At 43.1% G+C, this 23,173-nt stretch overlaps 1 long non-coding RNA gene across 1 annotated transcript; it reads right to left on the reverse strand.

The window, feature by feature from the left end:
* Nucleotides 1-1,839: 1,839 nt before the first annotated feature.
* LOC123724458 (uncharacterized) lies at nt 1,840-22,860 on the reverse strand. The gene is made up of 2 exons (XR_006757018.1): nt 20,827-22,860; nt 1,840-2,962 (listed from the first exon to the last, which is right to left on the reverse strand). It is a non-coding gene; the product is annotated as an uncharacterized lncRNA (long non-coding RNA).
* Nucleotides 22,861-23,173: the final 313 nt, after the last annotated feature.

Genomic DNA, 23,173 nt, shown 5'->3' on the forward strand with positions numbered 1-23,173 from the left:
TTTGGGCATCAGAGCAAATCTTGAGTCAGAAAAGGATATTCATATGATAGGTAAGAACCAATACTTAAAAAAAGAACTGAAAAGAACATAACTAACAAAATTACAGGTAACGAAAATGTACGCATAATCCAATGTATAGATTAATGTATAGAATTTATTACAAATTAAATTAAATAAAACAATTCTACAGCACAACGAGAGAGTCGTCTTGAAAAACTAACAATGACGTAATAACCCATTCCTTCTGGGAGTGCCATGAAGTCCAAAAGTTATGGATGTATTCAGAAGTATTCTGGGTTCGAGCCCAGGCTCTGTCGCAGCCGGCCGCCATGTGGCGGCGCACAATTGGCCCAGCGTCGTCCGGGTTTAGGGATGGTTTGGCTGGCAGGGATATCCTTGTCTCATCGTGAACTAGCAACTCCTGTGGCGGGCCGGGCGCAGTGCACGCTGACCAGGTCGCCAGGTGTACGGTGTTTCCTCCGACACATTGGTGCGGCTGGCTTCTGGGTTGGATGTGCATTGTGTTAAGAAGCAGTGCGGCTTGGTTGGGTTGTGTTTCGTAGGACGCATGGCTCTCGACTTTCGCCTCTCCCGAGTCCGTACGGGAGTTGCAGACTGCAACAACTACCAATTGTATAACACGAAATTGGGGAGAAAAAAGGGAGAAAAAAGAAAAATAAGTATTACAAATGTAATTTTACTTTGAATCCGTCTGTCTGCATATTTCAAGACATGTCATATGAGGGGGCAGTGAGATAGTTACCTTATGGATTGGAGGATACTCTTCTCGTCAATTGTCTTGAAAAAAAATGTACACTTAAACTGGAAATCTACCAATCATCCATAGTTAAGACCATGAAAAAATTATACATTTCATTATCTGAATATTGAAAAAGCGTGGGCAATGGAGAGGAACAAAATGGTGCAATTTTAGGACATATGGGGGAGAGTAGTGCAGGCACTGGAGATAGGGGTGAGAGCAGGTGGGTCTGGGCAGAAGTGAGATTGTTGATGTTTGTGTATGTCTGTATGTTGTATGTTTCATTTTGTATCGTTAGACAAAAGTAAATCATAATTATCTCCATCCAATATGCAACTGTTTGTGTGAGCGTGTTTATGAATAATATGCATGTCTCAAATCAAATTAAATGTTATTTGTCACATGCTTCGTAAACTACAGGTGTATACTAACAGTGAAATGCTTACATACGGGTCCTTTCCCAACAATGTGAGAGTACAGTACACGGGATCTCTATCTAAATCTGCTTATATATAATATAGAGTAAGTTTCATCTAGTAACATGAAGCACAATTAGAAGAAACAAACAAATGTAGAGTTTACACCCATGGGGATGAAGGGTGGATCCCTATGTAACGTAAACAAGTCAATTACCCTCTATGAAGGATGCACAGGCGTCTCCTCCTTTCCCTTCCAAACACTCAGGCAGGAAACACAGAAGCAGTGGCGGGGGCCTGGATACAGAGGAAATGAGGTTGAAAGATACTGTGTGACTGGAGTCTTCTGACCTTATTTAGGACAGAGCAGAGTGGGTAAGATGGCAGGCACCCGCCCAAGGCCTGTGAGGGATAGGAGGGAGGTGGGTTGGGGGTGTAGGACCTGGGGGGGGTGAGGAAGATAGAAACAGTTGCATTTTGGGAAGAGGGGGGCAGGGAAGGACTGGCAAGGGTATGATGAAATGGTAGTGTGTGTCTGTAGACAGTTGTCTGGAGAGAGGGGAAGAGCCTTGGTAGGGGGAAGAGGAAGGGTGGAATATAAGGCCTTAGGGAGGTGAGGGGTACAAACGAGCAAAACAAGACCATCAGTACTAAAACAACAACTTCAAACCAAATGACAAGCTTTATTCCATGTGACACAGTACAGCAACATGATGACAACACAAAACAAGTCTAAATTCACCTGTGATTATTCAGACACACTTGAATTCAGACACATTCATTTAACAACCAGTAACTAAGACTAAAGTCCCTGAATTCACCTGTCTGTCTGTCTGTCTGTCTGTCTGTGTGAGTGAGTGCCTACTACTGAACAGCCATACATTGACCTTGTAATAGGAGGTGTGTCATTACGTTGAGAAAACACTTGAGGAACATTTAGCAATCCTCTCCCCTCTTAGCTCAGGTTTAACAGGCAGCTAAGCTGACCTGTTGATAAAACATACATATTTTATCATGTCAGAATCTCTGATTGTTGTTGGTATAAATAAGGTACATAATAGTGAGACCATTTTTTATCTTCAGATTAGCTGGAACAACTCCAGAGAATCACAGTGTGCAACAAGGAGGTGAAATGCAATCAACTTGAACTCTTCCCATGAACAGCGCACCAAACTGAATCACTGCAGGAGGTAGAGAGGGATGGCACAACTATCTGAGCTCTTTCAAGTCAATGCCATAAAGTCTGATTCAGAGTTCAGGGTGTGCTACTCATTCTCCTCTTCTCACTCCTGGAATGCTTTCCCTTTTTTTTGATTATGGCAAATGTACAGAAACACCCAGCCACACAGCCATGTGCTGAGGCAAGCAGGTTAGCAGTGCAACCACACCTCTAAATCGGGAAGAGGGAGGAAGCCACTGAGACAGACAGTCAGGGGTCTGAGTCCAGGTGACTCAGGTCACACACAGGTCCAGGAACAGATGGCGGTTTAATGAGAGTGCTGAGTGTAAACTGGGTATGTGAGGTCTGATAGGTCAAGGAGCAGCCAGCAGCAGGTACAGTCAGTAGGCCATCCAGAGACATGGACAGTCCAGCGGCCAAGTATTGGGCTGAGAAACGCTGGGAGGAACTGGGCAGGCATGTACAATTGTGACACACACAAAATGTAAGTGTATCTGTAACATTATTCCTTGTCCTCGTTTCATGATGTTGCCGAGACGCACTTTCTTTTCCTGCTCAAACTGCCGGTGGTCAACTCTCTCCAGGAAATTATTTCTTTCCACATACCTAAAAAGAAACACAGAAAAAATAATTACTAAATCAAACAAACATCTAGCAGGAGATATTAAGAAGTACCCACGTGTGCGCGCACAGACACACACACACACACACACACACACACACACACACACACACACACACACACACACACACACACACACACACACACACACACACACACACACACTGGACTTTATGTAAACTGGAAACAAAATATCCTGAGGTTGCAATTATTGTACCTGGGGATTTTAACAAAGCAAATTTGAGAACATGGCTACCTAAATTCTATCAGCATATTGATTGTAGTACTCGCACTGGCAAAACTCTGGATCACTGCTACTCTAACTTGCGCGATGCATGCATCCCGCCCTCCCTTCGGCAAATCTGACCACGACTCCATTTTGCTCCTCCCTTCATTTAGGCAGAAACTCAAACAGGATGTAACCGTGACAAGGACTATTGAACGCTGGTCTGACCAATTGGCATCCACTCTTCAAGATTGTTTTGATCACGCGGAATGGGACATGTTCCGAGTAGCCTCAGAGAATAATATTGATTTATACACTGATTTGGTGAGTGAGTTTATAAGGAAGTGTATAGGAGATGTTGTACCCACTGTGACTATTAAAACCTACCCTAACCAGAAACCGTCGATAGATTGAGGCATTCACGCAAAACTGAAAGAGCGAACCACCACATTTAACCATAGAAAGTTGACTGGGAATATGGCCGAATACAAACAGTGTAGTTATTCCCGCCGGAAAGCAATCAAACAAGCAAAATGTCAGTAGAGAGACAAAGTGGAGTCGCAATTCAATGGCTCAATCACGAGACGTATGTGGCAGGGTCTACAGACAATCACGAACTACAAAAAGAAAACCAGCCATGTCACGGACACTGACGTCTTGCTTCCAGACAAACTAAACACCTTCTTTGCCCGCTTTGAGTATAATACAGTGCCACCGACATGGCTCGCTACCAAGGACTGTGGGCTCTCCTTCTCCGTGGCCGATGTGAGTAAGACATTTTAACGTGCTAACCCTTGCAAGGCTGCCGGCCCAGACGGCATCCCTAGCCGCGTCCTTCAGAGCATGCGCAGACCAGCTGGCTGGAGTGTTTACGGACATATTCAATTTCTCCCTATCCTAGTCTGCTGTGCCCACATGCTTCAAGATGGCCATCATTGTTCCTGTACCCAAGAAGGCAAAGGTAATTGAACTAAATGACTATCGTCCCTTAGCACTCACTTCTGTCATCATGAAGTGCTTTGAGACTAGTCAAGGATCATATCACCTCCACCTTACCTGTCACCCTAGACCCAGTTCAATTTGCGTACTGCCCCAATAGGTCCACAGACGATGCAATCACCATCACACTGCACACACTGCCCTATCCCACCTAGACAAGAGGAATAACTATGTAAGAATTATGTTCATTGACTACACCTCAGCATTCAACACCATAGTACCCTCTAAGCTCATCATTAGGCTCGAGGCCCTGGGTCTCAACCCCACCCTGTGCAATTGGGTCCTGGACTTCCTGACGGGCTGCCCCCAGGTGGTGAAGGTAGGAAACATCATCTCCACTTCGCTGACCCTCAACACTGGGGCCCCACAAAGAGGCGTGCTCAACCCCCTCCTGTACTCCCTGTTCACCCATGACTGCATGACAATGCACGCCTCCAACTCAATCATCAAGTTTGCAGATGACAACAGTAGTAGACTTGATTACCAACAATAACGAGACAGCCTATAGGGAGGTGGTTAGGGCACTCGGGGGTGTGGTGTCAGGATAACAACCTCTCACTCAACGTCAAAAAAACAAAGGAGATGATCGTGGACTTCAGGAAACAGCAGAGGGAGCACCCTCCTATCCACATCAACGGGACAGCAGCGGAGAAGGTGGACATTTTTAAGTTCCTTGGCGTAAGATCCTCCGAAATGGTCCACCCACACAGACAGAGTGGTGAAGTGCTATGATGAAACTGGATCTCATGAGGACCGCCACAGGAATGGAAGACCCAGAGTTACCTCTGCTGCAGAGGAAAAGTTCATTAGTGTTACTAGCCCCAGAAATTGCATCCCAAATAAATGCTTCACAGAGTTCAAGTAACAGAAACATCTCAACATCAACTGTTCAGAGGAAACTGTGTGGATCAGGCATTCATGGTTGAATTGCTGCAAAGAAACCACTACTAAAGGACACCAATAAGAAGAAGAGACTTGCTTGGACCAAGAAACACAAGCAATGGACAATAAACCGGTGGAAATTTGTCCTTTGGTCTGGAGTCCAAATTGGAGATGTTTGGTTCCAACCGTCATGTCTTTATGAGACACGGAGTGGGTGAATGGATGATCTCCGCATGTGTATTTCCCTGCATAAAGCATGAAGGAGGTGTTATGGTGTGGAGGCGCTTTGCTGGTGACACTGTGTGTGATTTATTTAGAATTCAAGGCAAATGAATCAGCATGGCTACCACAGCATTTTGAAGCAATACCCATACCACCTGGTTTGGGCTTAGTGGGACTATCATTTGTTTTTCAACAGGACAATGACCCAACACACCTCCAGGCTGTGTAAGGGCTATTTAACAAGAAGGAGATTGATGGAGTGCTGCATCAGATGACCTGGCCTCCACAATAACCCGACCTCAGCGCAATTGAGATGGTTTGGGATGAGTTGGACTGCAGAGTGAAGAAAAAGCAGCCAACAAGTGCTAAGCATATTTGGGAACTCCTTCAAGACTGTTGGAAAACAATTCCTCATGAAGCTGGTTGAGAGAATGCCAAGAGTGTGCAAAGCTGTCATCAGGCAAAGGGTGGCTACTTTGAAGAATCTCAAATATTTTGATTTGTTTAACACTTTTTTGTTATTTCATAGTTTTGATCTTCATTATTACAATGAAGAAAATAGTAAAATTAAGAAAAACCCTTGAATGAGTAGCTGTGTTCAAACCTTTTGAATGGTACTGTACATAGGCTTGGAATCACTGGTCACTTTAATAAAAGAACACTAGTCACTTAAATAATGTTTACATAATGTTTACATACTGCTTTACTCATCTCATACGTACAATTGAAGTCGGAAGTTTACATACACCTTAGACAAATACATTTAAACTCAGTTTTTCACAATTCTTGACATTTAATCCTAGAAAAAATTCCCTGTCTTAGGTCAGTTAGGATCACCACTTTATTTTAAGAATGTGAAATGTCAGAATAATAGTAGAGAATGATTTATTTCAGTTTTTATTTCTTTCATCACATTACCAGTGGGTCAGAAGTTTACATTCACTCAATTAGTATTTGGTAGCATTGCCTTTAAATTGTTTAAGTTGGATCAAACGTTTCAAGTAGCCTTCCACAAGCTTCCCATAATAAGTGGTGAATTTTGGCCCATTTCTCCTGACAGAGCTGGTGTAAGGCTTGTAGGCCTCCTTGCTTCCACCCGCTTTACCAGTTCTGCCCACAAATCTTCTATAGGATTGAGGTCAGGGCTTTGTGATGGCCACTCCAATACCTTGACTTCGTTGTCCTTAAGCCATTTTGCCACTTCTTTGGAAGTATGCTTGATGCCATCTATTTTGAAGTGCACCAGTCCCTCCTGCAGCAAAGCACCCCCACAACATGATGCTGCCACCCCCCGTGCTTCACGGTTGGGATGGTGTTCTTCGGCTTGCAAGCCTCCCCCTTTTTCCTCCAAAGATAACGATGGTCATTATAGCCAAACATTTCTATTTTTATTTCATCAGACCAGAGGATATTTCTCCAAAACGTACGATCTTTGTCCCCATGTGCAGCTGCAAACAGTAGTCTGGCTTTTTTATGGTGGTTTTGGAGCAGTGGCTTCTTCCTTGCTGAGCGGCCATTCAGGTTATGTCGATATAGGACTCGTTTTACTGTGGATATAGATACTTTTGTACCTGTTTCCTCCAGCATCTTCACAAGGTCCTTTGCTGTTGTTCTGGGATTGATTTTCACTTTTCGCACCAAAGTATGTTCATCTCTAGGAGACAGAACGCATCTCCGTCCAGAGTAGTATGACAGATGCGTGGTCCCATGGTGTTTATACTTGCGTACCATTGTTTGTACAGATGAACGTGGTACCTTCAGGCCTTTGAAAATTGCTCCCAAGAACGAACCAGACTTCTGCAGGTCTACAATTTCTTTTCTGAGGTCTTGGCTGATTTCTTTTGATTTTCCGATGATGTCAAGCAGAGGCACTGCTTTTGAAGGTAGGCCTTGAAATACATCCACAGGTACACCTCCAATTGACTCAAATGATGTCGATTAGCCTATAAGAAGCTTCTAAAGTCATGACATCATTTTCTGGAATTTTCCGAGCTGTTTGAAGGCACAGTCAACTTAGTGTATGTAAACTTCTGAACCACTGGAATTGTGATATAAGTGAATTAATCTGTCTGTAAACAATTGTTGGAAAAATTACTTGTGTCATGCACAAAGTAGATGTCCTAACTCACTTGCCCTAAACTATAGTTTGTTAACAAGAAATTTGTGGGGTGGTTGAAAAACGAGTTTTCATGACTCCAACCTAAGTCTATGTAAACTTCCATCTTCAACTGTATATACTGTATTCTATTTTACTGTATTTTAGTCAATGCCACGGCGACATTGCTCAATCTAACATTTATATATTCCATTCTTTTACTTTTAGATTTGTGTGTTTTGTTAGATACTACTGCACTGTTGGAGCTAGGAACACAAGCATTTCGCTACATCCGCAACAACATCTGCTCAATATGTGTATGTGACCAATAAAATTTTATTTCATTTCCATCTTCTTTTTCTTCTCCTAGCATGGCCTATGCACACCACATAGAGCCTTCTCCCATACATAAAGGGACAGCTAGAAAGATACCACTGCACCCAAAGTTCCTCCCCAAAGCCATTACCAGCTGCCTCACGGCTCACGCCCACCACTGGTTGTTGTCTGGCCCTGGATCAGAGGGAGGCCTCCTCACTGGCCCCCCAGCCTGTGTGTGACCCCCCCGTGGGAGAGCAGGCCCAGGGCATAGCCCTACCATAGGGCTGTCTGGAGCTCCAAGAACAGCTATGTGGTCTCCCAGTGTGGCCTAGTGGACCGCCCTCGGCCCACTGCTGCCTCTCTCTCAGGACCCTGGCCTAAGCAACCACATCCCTCCCAAAGAGACAGAAAAACACTGAGAAAAGGGAGGAACTGGGAGAAAGCAGCCATTTAGCGTGTCGGATAGGCTGTATTTCTGAACTCTCCAACTACAGTCTTTAATTGAATGTATATTTACTTCATCTCACCACTATCTAGATTGGCTGAATATACAGCAAGACTCTTCTCTCTCATCTCCTATACTGAAGCACAGACAGACATAGCCAAAACCAGGGTAAGTGGTGGTAGTGTGACATCTCTGCCTGCATGGTTGAAAGCCTCCTCTACTCTCAATAGGCAGTGAGAGTTAATCATCCCAATGTCTCCAAGGCTGCTCCAATGATGTCATGCTAGATTAGCATCCCCCATGGTGGAGACCAAATCATCCCAAAGCAGTGGGACTGGAGAAATGAGAGAGCTAGCTCACACAGAGGAGTGCTGGGTAGCCATGGAGACAGGTGCAGGCTGGGTTGATGATGATTACGGGAAGAGATAATACAGAGACCTCAACCAGTGGCAGCAGGTATGTCATCCCCAGCCCCAATGCAGGCTGGGTAATCACAGGTGAGCAGATGTCTGACTCCTTTTATTGGGTTTAAGAGACAAATGAACCCTTAAAGGCGCAGTGCAGTCCAAATTCTGTTTTTCCTATGTTTTGTATCATATTGTACATCATCTCATGAAACTATATAAAAAATGTTATTTCCTGATAGTTGCTGGTTGAAAATAAAATGTACACAGAACCTTCTAATCAGCAGGTTTTGCATGAGTGGAGTTTTCGCTTGCCTGGTGATATCAGAAGGCAGTATAAGTTAATAGACCAATACCATAGAGATTTCCAAACCTCTCTGCCAATAACATCTAGTTTTCAGGTTACGTCCCTCCCAGACAGTCCTAGCAAAATTTAAGCTCTAGATTTTTTTGCTATTGCTAAAAAGCAATTTTTGTTTATTTTTTACCATTTTATTAATGGTAAGTATTACAGTAAGGTATCCCTCCTGACAAAATTGGGTCATCTGCACACATTTTTCACCCAATCCACATCACTTTGTTATTTTGGCATCATTAATTTATCTGTCATTTCATAATGTTTCCACAAAGCAGGTCACCTCCCTGTGAGTGAACACTTGAACTAGGCTAAGTTATAAGCCTCAAGGTGACAGCCTTTTAGTGGTTGAGGAGATAGGAATATAGCATGCTGGGTAGTTTGTTGTCTACACAGATTACTTTTATCCCTTAGCTCTCACTGTGAGCTACACACACCATAAGACTGGCCTACATCTCTTCAATATTCATTATACATGGTCAAAAGCAAATAGATGTTCAGAAGAAAGTTGTAGTTAATTTAGACCAGGGGATGGGCAACTTTGATGTGGGTGGGAGCCACACAAAAAAAAATGCGGAACTCATGAGGGGCCGCAGTGGCTCACAGGTCTGCGTACACACATCCATACCCACATGCAGTCAGAGTCAACCCTTGCCTTTTGGGGGCCGTAAGCTAAATTTTGTGGCAAGCAAAAAAATATAGCGGCCCCCCTCTTGACAGTGAAGAGAAACAATTGAAGTTTTAGATTTAATTTCCTGCAATTCCACACATTTTGCCATAGGGTTGAGACAAATGTTTGCAGTTTTCAATATGATATCTGATGATATCATTCGACCTTGCTTACTACAAGTTTAGATAGCTGGCCACTAAACTAACTTACCAATCTAAAAATGTTTAGCTGACATGGGCTAATTGAGTAACTGTCAGTGACTGACATAATAGAACACATCCTGATGCACAAGCACATTTTGAAATTGCACCCTGTGAATTCTATTATTCTAACTTTTAATAGTAAGTTGAGACCCCAAAATGAATCCGCAGGCTTACAAAAAGGGGGTGGCCCATGGGCTGCCATTTGCCGATTTAGAGTCAACTCTCACTCTCATTTCACAGCCTGACTATCTCCTATGTGGTTTGTGTGAGTGACAGAAATAGGCATATGTATGATGCACACATATCTATTCATATCCACAGAACATAGGGGGAGGGGGGAGGTGAATATGCACCACTTTACTGTAGGTGTCTTTTCTCACTCCTGTGGTTGGCTGCTCTGAAACACTCACTGCATACAACAGGCACATAGGACAAGTGCCTCGGTGTAATTGTGGGGTTTCAAAAATGTGCTCCGAAAAGAGCAGGTTAAAAACGCATATGAATACACACGGGATCTCACCTAACCACACACCTATACACTGCAGCAAAGGGCAAGCTATAGTAGTGCATTCATCAGCATCGAGGAGTGAAAGGCCTTATCTGCAGAGCTCCTGTGTAAATGGATGTGGACTGCTATTGCTATGTACAGAGCAGGTGCTGCTCTGCACCCGACTCCCTGCCCCCCTCTAACCTCATATATAACCTGCTCTAGACTGTGTTTTCTTAGCTCTGCTCCGTACATTTCCTTTCCTGTGACGCAGGAACAGGGACCAGCAGCCAGGCTGCATAGCTCATCAGTCAGAGACACAGAGGAGGATGGTGGGGGGGCTGTTCAATTATTCATCTGTTCAACAGTAACCTTTAGGAAAGAATAATGCCACTGCAGGGCCTCTCTGACAGCAGAGAGAAAATCCTGTTCTGGGAGAGGAGAGGCAGGCAGGAAGGGAGATGAGCGCCACTGAAAGCCCAGGATGTCAGTTGATGCTGGTATTCTGAGCAGGCATTCAGATGGACAGCTGCTCCATAGCTACAGGTCAGGCAGGGGGATTATAGGCATTGATTGAAACTCAGTGTTAAATTCAAATCTTCCATCCATCATATCTAAACCAATATCACAACAATCTCAATGAAAATGATCAAATCAACTTGATTGGAGGGACACAACACACTCCCCGCCTCTTGTCATGAGCCATCCAGCCGTTGCCGAGAACCACATACCGGATTTCTTAACAGGGTTGTTAGCAATTGATTTTTAAGAGTATTACTTGCGCATACCTAGCTCAAATTCTAGATGTTGGATTAAAACTAGAATATAGCGTCCATAAAGTGAGCATTGGACATAAAAAATGATGGACTGACAAAATTTGGAGGTGCAACAGTTTTTATTAAATGCATAACTTAGCGCTCTCACGCACACATTTCCGTCGTTAAGAAACAACGATGTGCTACCTTTTTGTAGCATTTCTGACAATGCTAACATCTTTTTTCAGCTGAATCTCAGAGTTCTAACACCAGGTTGGTTGCTCGGCATCAACACAACTGCTTACAGAATGCTGCCAGTCAAGAAGTGTATGCGAACAAACCTAGGTTACTGTATATAGCTAGCTATATGGTGGTATTCAAGCTGAGGTTAATCAATAAATGTAAACAGATATTTTAGATTAGGTATGTAACTTTAGCTACCTAGCTAATGTTAGCTTGCTTGTACAAAGTTCAGCAGCTAGCCTCTGTAGCTAGCTAACACCAGTCAGTTAAAAGCTAGCTAGCTAGCCAATGAATGTGGTTATGTTAAGCGAGGGAAGCTAGCTAACTATATTTAGCCAAATAAGGTTTTTCACATAAGGCTGAAGTCATCATGTGTAAACTGCTGATCTCGTGTAATCGGAGCACAAACAAATATGCACAAATAAACTAGCGAACATCCTTGGCTGCTATGATAGCCAATTAACTTTAGCTGGCTAAGTAACCTTAGCTAACATTACAATCTTAGGTTGGCTAACGTGTATGGCCAGTTCATGCACCACAATAGAGCATATTTTCTTACACAAAAAATAACTAGTTAGTTAGTTACGTATAAAATCACAGAACTTAGGGAAACAGCTACCCTACTTCACATTAATTTGCAGTGCGCAGACCAAGTTATGGTAAGATGAGGTATCCTGATTTCAGACAGGACAAACACTGCAATTAGCAACGCTAAATTTCCTCGAAGAAGAACCAAGACCACACAAACCATAGCCGAGAAAACAAATTGTTTTGTTAAAAGAACAGTAAGTGACATATGAACTGCATATAGTAAATGGTTGAACCCTAAGCGCACATGTAAACAGAACCTCAGTTGTGCATGCTAGCATCAATTTACAAGACACGAATGACAAAATTGCTGTTACAAACATGTTTAGAATAAATTCCAGCATCGGCATAAACTCTTTCTCCTGCTGTCTTGTCATTTTTATAAACCAAATTTATGCTGACTAATCAACACAGTGTCAAGTTACTTTTCAGTGTGTTCACAGAAAATCTGAAGTTGCCATCCAAAAGTAAAAAGTAGTCAGGGGGTTGCACATGGTGCACGAGGGTAAAACATCATCACTCCGAATTAGGGTTGCACATTTTGGGGAATATTCAGAGGTGGAAACTTTCCGTGGGAATATATGGGAATTAACGGAAATATATGCAAATTAATATTAATACCATTGAAATGTAGATGTTTTTTGCATTGGATATATTTGCCATATCATAAAGAGACAGAAACATAAACCTTTTACCTTATCATGAGTAGACATAATTGCAAATGATTAAATCCTTCCAATAGAAATTTAAAAAACAATTTAGTTACGAATTGAACTTCAATTAAATGAGTTGACTCATCATATGGGATGATTTCACTGAACAACAAAAGGGAATATTGAATGATACCCAATGATCAATCGCATCTCCCAAAAACATTTTCAACATACATCTGTAAAATGATAGTCTAGAAACTAAAGCTTTGGTTGTCTTCCTCAAAGGCTTTCATGTCTTCTCCTGGACCTCCTCAATGTCCACCTCTTGAACATCAGACTCTGAGGCCTCATCTTCACTGTCTCTTTCCAACCTCGTTGAAGATGGCTCGTTGTCATGCTCAAAAAGCCTCAAATTTGCCCAGATGGCCACCACTTTTCCAACCCCTGTACTGGTCAGCCTGTTGCGTGCTTTGGTGTGTGCGTTCCCAAACAAGGGCCAGTTGCACTCTGAGGCGGCTGATGTTGGTGGGATTTGGAGGATGATGGAGGCAACAGGGGAAAGAGCCTCAGATCCACAAAGTCCCTTCCACCAGGTGGCTGATAAGATATGTTGGCAACACTGCCATATTGCATCTCCATCCCAAAGCCCTTGCTTGGAATTGTACGTCGCCAGACTGCCAAGAACCTTGCCCTCATCCAGGCCAAAGTGGCGAGACACGGTAGTGATGACACCATAGGCCTTGTTGATCTCTGCACCAGACAGGATGCTTTTGCCAGCATACTTGGTGTCCAACATGTACGCTGCGGCGTGTATGGGGTTCAGGCAGAAGTCTTTACACTTTTCAGAACTACAATTTCCTCTGCTTGGAGCAACAGTGAAGAGGGCAGGGCAGTACGGATTTCTTCTTACATCTGCAAGCAGAGCCTGAACATCAGACAGGATGGCATTGTCTCTGTCACTCTGTGCAATGGCTACTGCTATAGGTTTCAGGAGTTTCAGGCTGCTTACCACTCTCTCCCAAAATACATAATCCAGGAGGATCCTCTTGATGGGGCTGTCCATATCGGCAGACTGTGATATAGCCATTTCTTGGAGAGACTCCTTCCCCTCCAGGAGAACATGATGACAACACCACCCCAACTGGTGTTGCTGGGTAGCTTCAGTGTGGGGCTCTTATTCTTTGCTTTGTGAGGTAGATTGCTGCTATAACTTGATGACCCTTCACATACCTAACCATTTCCTTGGCTCTCTTGTCGAGTGTATCCATTTTTTCCAGTGCAATGATGTCCTTGAGGAGCAGACTCAATGCATGAGCAGCACAGCCAATGGGTGTGATGTGATGTTAGGACTCCTCCACTTTAGACCAAGCAGCCTTCATGTTCGCAGCATTGTCTGTCACCTTGGAGCAAATACCTTCTGTGGTCCAAGGTCATTGATGACTGCCTTCAGCTCATCTGCAATGTAGAGACTGGTGTGTCTGTTGTCCTTGTGTCTGTGCTCTTGTAGAATACTGGTTGAGGGGTGGAGATTATGTAGTTAATTATTCCTTGCCCACGAACATTTGACCACCCATCAGAGATGATTGCAACACATTCTGCTTTCTCTATGATTTGCTTGACCTTCACTTGAACTCTGCATCCAACAAATGAGTAGATAAAGCATGTCTGGTTGGAGGGCTGTATGCTGGGCGAAGAACATTCAGAAATCTTTTCCAATACACATTGCCTGTGAGCATCAGAGGTGAACCAGTTGCATACACAGCTCAAGCAAAACATTCATCAGCATTTCTCTGACTACGTTCCTCCATTGAGTCAAAAAAACTTCTGATTCCAGGAGGACCATGAGCTGTTGCTATCGATAAGGTGTCTGATTCATCATTTTTACCTCGAATAGAAGTAGAGGGACTTTTGTCAGAGGTTGCTTGTTGTGAGTGCTGATGGAACTGTATGCACTTGGCCTGATGATTCAGCATCTTTGTTGCATTCTTCACATATGATTTGGCACAGTATTTGCAAATGTACACAGCTTTTCCTTCTACATTAGCTGCAGTGAAATGTCTCCACACATCAGAGAGTGCCCGTGGCATTTTCCTGTAAAGATTAGAAGAAAATGACCAACAACAAAAAAAGATCACAGATAAATAGTTAAGCAGTTAGATTAAACAACTCCTTTGTAATATACAGATAAATAGTTAAGCAGTTAGATTAAACAACTCCTTTGTAATATACATGTTTTAAAATTAAACATGTATGGAAACAGGTGAATTAACACTCCTCAGTTAGCAGGCTCAAGCAAGCTAAAACCCACATGGTAGCAAAAACTAACGACATTTTTTTTTTACAATTTAGAAATTATTTAAACACACTTTGCTGTAGGCTACTATTTACTAGTTAACAAAAAAATCATCTATGTCATATAAAATATATTCACCCCACCCAGTATTGTAATCAAAACTTACCAGAAAGCATGTAGTCCTTGGCTCAGACAGTGTAGTAGTGTGGGCTCAATAGTATCTCATAGCGTGCAATATCTTGAGAATCAGCTGTACATGTGATGGAAGAGTGCACTGCACATGTGATGGAAGAATGCACTGTGCATGCAGAGGGTTGCAATTCCATTGAATTGTGGATAGTTTAACCAAAATATGCCACAAGACCTAAAATTGCCTTATGAATTTAAGCAAAATTCCCCAAATTCCAGGGCTTAACTTCCCATGGAAAATCTCCGGAAATTTCCGGGAAAGTTTCTGACCCTTTGCAACCCTACTCAGAATCACTGCTTGCCGAACATTCCGTGTGCCATCCTGGTCTCATGTAAAGCTGGGACACTGAAATTAGTATGATGTTATGTTTGGTATGGTTACATAAGACAGTAGATTACTTAAAACCTCTTAAGGATCCGCCCCTTTATTTCAATTTTCACCTAAAATGACATACCCAAATCTAACTGCCTGTAGCTCAGGACGTGAAGCAAGGATATGCATATTCTTGATACCATTTGAAAGGAAACACGTTGAAGTTTGTGGAAATGTGAAATTAATGTAGGAGAATATAACACATTAGATATGGAAAAAGATAATACAAAGACTTTTTTTTTTTTTTAAATGCAAGAGAAAGGCCATATTGTATTATTCCAGCCCAGGCACAATTTAGATTTTGGCCACTGGATAGCAGCAGTGTATGTGCAAAGTTTTAGACTGATTCAATGAACCATTGCATATATGTTCAAAACCACATTTCTGGGGAAGGGTACCAAAACATTTCTGCAGCATTGAAGGTACCCAAGAACACAGTGGCCTCCAACATTAAATGTAAGAAGTTTGGAACCACCAAGACTCTTCCTAGAGCTGGCCGCCCGGCCAAACTGAGCAATCGGGGGAGAAGGTCCTTGGTCACTCTGACGGAGATCCAGAGTTACTCTGTGGAGATGGGAGAACCTTCCAGAGAGACAACCATCTCTGCAGCACTCCACCAATCAGGCCTTTATGGTAGAGTGGCCAGACGGAAGCCACTCCTCAGTAAAAGGCACATGACAGCCCGCTTAGAGATTGCCAAAAGGCACCTGAAGGACTTTTAAACCATGAGAAACAAGATTCTCTGGTCTGATGAAACCAAGATTGAACTTTTTGCCTTGAATGCCACGCGTCACGTCTGGAGGAAACCTGACACCAACCCTACGGTGAAGCATGGTGGTGGCAGCATCATGCTGTGGGGTTGTTTTTCAGCGGCAGGTACTGGAAGACTAGTCAGGATTATGGGAAAGATGAACAGAGCAAAGTACAGAGAGATCCTTGATGAAAACCTTCTCCAGAGCGCTCAGGATCTCAGACTGGGGCAAAGGTTCACCTTCCAACTAGACAACGACCCCTAAGCACACAACCAAGACAACACAGGAGTGGCTTCGGGACAAGTCTCAGAATGTTCTTGAGTGGCCCAGCCAGAACCCGAACTTGAATCCGACATAACATCTCTGGAGAGACCTGAAAATAGCTGTGCAGCCCCCCCCCCATCCAACCTGACAGAGCTTGAAAGGATCTGCAGAGAAGAATGGGAGAAACTTCCCAAATACAGGTGTGCCAAGCTTGTAGCGTCATACCCGAGAAGACTCAAGTCTGTAATCGCTGCCAAAGTTGCTTCAACAAAGTACTGCATAAAGGGTCTGATATTTCAGTTTTTATTATTTTATACATTTGCGTGTAGATTGATGAGGGGGGAACAACGATGTGGAAAAATTGAAGGGGTCTGAATACTTTCCGAATGCACTGTATAAAGTGTCATATTGGGATGCAAACTCAAAATTGAATACTGTATCTGACATGGTACAGGTCTTATTTTTTTTAAAGCCCATAATCATGTGTGTGAGGTGTACACGTTTGTTTCAAAGTAGATTTGTTTAAGAGAAACTCTGTGTGACCCTGATATAGCCCACTGCAGTAAAAGGTTTTAAGACAAAAATGAGGGTGGTTGGTCGGAGTGGAAGGATGGACGTATAACACGATTGTCTAGCAACCCAAAAGTTCAGTGTTCCAATCTCATCATAGACAACTTTAGCATTTTAGCTAATTACCAACTTTGCAACTACCTACTACTTTTTAGCTACTTAGAAACTACTTAGAATGGTAGCTAACCATTCCCATAACCCTATCCCTTTAACATAACTCCTAACCATAACCTTAACCCCTAGCCTAGCTAACGTTAGCCACCTAGCTAACATTAACCTCCTAGCTTACCTTAGTGGCAACAAATTGGAATTCGTAATATATCATACGCAATGGAAATTCATAACGTATCGTACGAATTGAAATTCGTAACATATACAAATTCCAATTCGTAACATATAGCTTCCCTGTGGCTCAGTTGGTAGAGCATGGTGTTTGCAACTGTGCAATGCCAGGGTTGTGGGTTCGATTCCCACGGGGGGCCAGTACAAAAAATAAAAAATAAATAAAAAAGATGCATGAAATGAAATGTATGCATTCACTACTGTAAGTCGCTCTGGATAAGAGCGTCTGCTAAATGACTGAAATGTAAATGTATATAATGTGAAATGGATGATGGCCGTCCACAAATTAATACATACCATACGAAACATAACATATCATACTATACTGAAGGACAACATAAACGCAACATGTAAAGTGTTGGTCCCATGCCTCTCAAGTTGAGGGAGCGTGCAAATGGCATGCTGACTGCAGGAATGTCCACCAGAGCTGCTGCCAGAGAACTGAATGTTAATTTCTCTGGCTTCCTGAGTTGCGTGGCAGTCTAAGGCACTGCATCGCATCACTACAGACCCGGGTTCGATCTCAGGCTGTGTCACAACCAGCCGTGACCGGGCGGCACACAATTGGCCCAGCGTCGTCCAGGTTAGGCCGGGGGGAGGCTCCTCGTGGCGGGCTGGGTGACTTCGGTTGTCAGTTGAACAGGGTGTGGCTGGCTTGCAGGTGTTAAAGAGCGCGGTTTGGCGGGTCATGTTTCAGAGGACGCATGACTCGTCCTTCACCTCTCCCAAGCCTGTTGGGGAGTTGCAACGATGAGACAAGATCGAAATTGGGGGAAAAATATTTTACCCCCTTTTCTCCCCAATTTCTGTCTGTAATAAAGCCCTTTTGTGGTGAAAAATGTATTCTGATTGGCTGGGCAGGCTGGTCCACCCATGGCAGCGCCCTTGCCCAGTCATGTGAAATCCATAGATTAGGGCCTAATGCGTTTATTTCAATTGACTGATTTATATGAACTGTAACTCAGTAAAATCTTAGAAAAATGTTGCATGTTGCATTTATATTTTTGTTCAGTATAAATGGAGTGTCTCGGATTTACATACAGAATAATACGAAATGCTATACAATCAGGTTGCAGCAGCGTGCAGTCAAAAGAAAACAAAATGCTTGCTAACTTGGTTAACTACTTGATTAAATCAACTGTTTTAACCAAGCAAGAGAAATAAATGTGGAATCACTACTGAGTGAATTAACAAAATCATTTTGGAACGAACGCTTCCAAAAATGTGAATGGTCTGTCGAAGTCAACAAGGTGTTAAGTTCCTAGTGTAATGGTTAGGGTTCCCACCTGTGGGTCATTGCATTGCGGGTTTGCCTCCTGGAGGAGATATTTTGACAATTCTTTTGTTAAACCTCTTAGATGTAAAGTCCCCTGTTTAGGGGACCTGCATGGTTCTGGTACCGATTCCGAACAACATTTTCCCTTATAAATCAATCTGTGAACACTGTAGATCAAAATGGCTTGAATTGCGTGATAGCCCTGGTTTCCACGGACACAGAGGCTGCAGTCCAAATTCAAAGTAGACAGACCTTGGCCCTAAACAGCCCTTGAATGACGTTTTACATTGTCACATCGGAGAGACAATGTCCTTAGTTGAAATCTTGAAATTGAGCTCAAAAACAACCAACCTAAAGCTATGAATGTACCTAGCAAGCTAACGTAGCTAGCTAGCTACAGTTACCCATAGCTGGCTAACTAGTTTTATAGTTTGGTAATTTATTCCAATATGTCTATGAAGTTAGCTACGTTTTATAGGGTCCTCACTACAAGACAAATCCACTTTGCCAATGCTAAAATAAATGTCATCTATATATTTGTTTTAGTAAGCTAGCTTACAAAATTCATAATTTTGTCTGACATGCCGAAAATGCAGCTGTGTTGATTAAATTTGACACTTTCTGGCCACCAGAGTATGACACGTGACCACAGTTTGCATTGAATTGTGGGTCATATCAACCCCACAAGTGATAATTCCCTTGAGCTAAATCGAGAGGGCAACGTGAGGAATTGGACCTCCACTTAAGACAAACTGCATCCAGTTTCGACAGGGATTCCCGCAAGTCAAAGAGGCTGGCACGAGTGCGGAGGGCGTAAAAATAACGTATTTGGACTGCAGCCAGATTATATTTTCTGAGCCTGTGTGATGTAGGATGTGAAATCTGAAACCACTTGAAGCTGGGATGTCCTTCCTACCATTTAATTCGCTCTTCCGAATGTCCATCAAATCCTGGCTGAACCCTACGTCACAGCCACTGACAAAGGACATCCCTGCAATTGTTACATCATAGCGGAGCAGGAGAGTGGTTTCATCAAGGTAGCAAATTCAGAGATTGATTTATAGACATTCTAAAATAATTCATAGATTTTAATCAAAAAGGTTCTGTTTGTCATAGACGGACAAGATTAATATGAGATTAAAGTAAATCATACAATATAATAGTTTAAAAGCGTGATTTTTATAATATTACCGTTAAACAACTTTATATCACTTAAGCACAGCAGGCATCAAGTTACTTGCCGATAATTTTGCATAAAAAAGGTCTATCATTACCAAACACAATTAAATGCTTTCAATTGCCAATTTATAGGCATGACTTATTTAGGCATCTTAATAAGGCTGGACTGCTGCAGAGCTCAACCAGGTACAAGATGTCAATCATCACAAAGCACTTCTCTATAGGGGATTCTCTTCATGACTATCCACAGTCCAACCTGCTGATGACTACTGTAGACAGTGTGAGGATTTAGTGACCAGCCGAAGGAAGACGACACGACAGCACCCTCCTCAGGGGACAGGTACTCAGTGTAAAGCCAATTAGTACACACCTGGGCCCACTGATTGGCTTGGTGTCTCCTCTATATAGGTGTGCCAAGAGATGAGCTCGAGGAGGATTGGGAGCAGACACGGGGACTGTGAGGACGTCGGACTTTCCTACCTCAGAGAAAGCTTCTTCATCTGATGCACCTTGGCTCTATGTTAAGCAAGGCAGGCTATTGATAGAGGGAAGCAATCCCCCTGTAAATATGATGTGTAGACGATAGTCTAAAGACAAGGGGAGCCGTTTGTTGTTTCGTGTTCCCTTTTTGGCCATGGCCTTTTGGTCAACTGGTTAGTTTATGTTTAGATTTTTTATGCTGTTGGACGCTACCTTGTACTGGAATTATTTTGTCGGGCGAAAGAAAACCCGTTTAGTGATAATCCAAAAGAAAAGGAACCACAACCACTGCCTCCGGTCTGTTCATTTCATGCCTCCCGCCTGTGTTAGGATGTTTCGGACTAGCTGATCCGTCACAACAGATAGAGGCCACTGGTATCAGAGACAGATGTGTTCTGTAGCTCAGGATTAGTACTGGACAGTAGATATATAGTACTGGACAGTAGATATACAGTCCATCAGGATAAGGCTGGTGGGTAGAGGAAAAATACTTTAACTGATCTATCAGCTTACCAGCCTGTGGAACTGGTGGAGTGGTGTTGCAGTATACTGTATGGCATCGCTGGTACTACTAGAGAGACTCACCCCTCTTTGCCGCGGTTGTGGATGGCCAGCTCGTCCCCGATGCCTTCCTCGTCTTTGAAGGCGTTCCAGTCCATCTTAGACTTCTCTAACGTGCTCATCTTCTGTTTCTTCCCCCCGAGGCGGTTCAGGATGCTGCCCATCCCTGCAGGCCTCTTCACACTGAGGGGGACACATATAAACGTTACACAATAAAAGAGAACACAGAGGGGAGGTGCTTCATTGTGACATGGGGCTGATGAAGTTGGCTGTTTTTGCAAGCCCCATCTTCAGAAAACAGCAGAGCAATAAATGAAATTAGAGCCCGACCGATATTGTCAGCCGATATTGGCCTTTTACCGCTATATCGGTATCAGCCGATAATTCCACTAATAAATAGGATGAAAAATGGGAATCTCATGCTTATCTGAACACTTGATATGATTAATTTCACAATGTAAAACAAAATCTACATTTGAAACATATTTGTTGGACAATTGCTGTTTAGGATGGCAATTAATAAGAATTCAGTGTGGAATAATTACACTTGAATTACACTTGAAACAGTATTTCGACAGATATATCGTAAAGTTTTGTCCCCCAAAAAATCTGAATCGGTATCGGACCCTAAAAAACACTGATCGGGCTCTAAATGAAATAGTTACAAGCTCTAATGCTCACAATGAAGAAAATTGAATAATGGGGGAAGGGAGTGAATGAGGGAAGAGAGGAGAGAAAAGAAGAGACAGGACAGAGGAAATAGACAGATTTCAGATTATAAAACCAAACAAAACAGGCTCCCAAATTGAAATGATTCTTCTAGCAGTTTATTTCAGAGCATCACCTCGTTTCTTTGTGCAGCTGTGTGAACAAAGATGTCAGTCCATTTTGATACAGAAGAAAGTCATCCTGACACTGAGGTTTCTCTTGGCTGCAGCAATGAAATGTTAAACAATGTGTGCTGAGAAATAGCTGAAGACGTCACACTAACACGCCTCCCCCACAAGGGGACATAGGGGGAGGCAGAGGGTCTTTTAGGGTGCTGGCGGAGTGGTTGGGGCACCATCAGACCTTGGAGGTACTGGACGGTGTCGGGGGTCCAAGGACGAGCACTTTCATGCTCAGTTGAGTCATATTGCAGGTCCCTTCTAGAAGAACAGACTCAAAATGTGTTTACACTAATGCTTTCCTCTCTTTGTTTGCATCTGTGTGTGTCAGCAGACAGTAAAGACAGGGTGTGTTTAACAAGGGCGTCTCCTATATCAAGGTTTTTGTGGATAACCAGGAAAGGGAAGTGACACTGAAACGGAGGTCAACATAAGAAGACATGGCTGCACACACACACACACACACACACACACACACACACAGTGTTACCCGCACGTGTAAACCCACACACACCCATGTATCCCACTCTGACCATGTTGATAACAAGCCTGTTTATAGAGTTCCAGCCCATTGGAAGTGTGTTACAACAAGCTGCTCATAATCTAAAATGCCTGTAACAGGCTGGCTATAAAATGAAACGGCAAGGAGAGGACAAACACACAATGGCAAACATAATCCAGCTGGAGGTAGGGCAAACGACAAGCCTGAATCAATAACACATTGTCAGTCATACAGTGCTACTACAGTATAATGCTACTAAAAGTACTGAAGTGAATTAACACAGAAAGAAAGAGAGGAATAGGAGAAAGTCCCCTGGTCCACACTAGGCAGATACTTTCTCGTTCCACAGAGAGGATAAGGGTGCTTTGAAGAGAAACAAGGGTAAAGTCTGCCTGACAGAATGCATTTGCCATCTGTACCGGCTGTCAGCATTGCTCAGAGAGAAAAGGACGGCGGGCAACAGAAATGCAAGGGGGTCACTTTTCTTCTGCATTGTTTTGTTTGTGGGTGTGATGCCCTTCAGGAACAGATCAATTTCCGGCAGAATGGCAGAATGCTCACACACACACACACGTCTTATCCTACCAACACACAACCAAACTCCCCCTAAAGAACACACTCCCTTAGTAATGTACACACACACACACACCACGCTGACTGAACATGTCACATAAGCCCATGCTTATACGCAGATTTCTGCCAGCTGTGCCAACTGAGCACTGTTCCCACGGCAGCCTGACATGGGCCAGACTAAACATCCAAATAGCTTAGCACATGCACATACACACACACACCATCGTTCTGCACCTACAAAAACAATAATATCCACTTAGAACACAGTGTATGGTGAACAGAACTACATGGAGTTAAACAAAAACTGGTAAATGAATTAAGATCATATCTAATATTGTTTTTGTTTTCCCTGACCTAATCCTGGAGAAGCTCGCAAGACAAGCGCTGCAAATGTCCCAATCACTGTACA

Source organism: Salmo salar, chromosome ssa10 (genome assembly GCF_905237065.1).
Source record: "Salmo salar chromosome ssa10, Ssal_v3.1, whole genome shotgun sequence".
Lineage (NCBI taxonomy): Eukaryota > Metazoa > Chordata > Actinopteri > Salmoniformes > Salmonidae > Salmo > Salmo salar.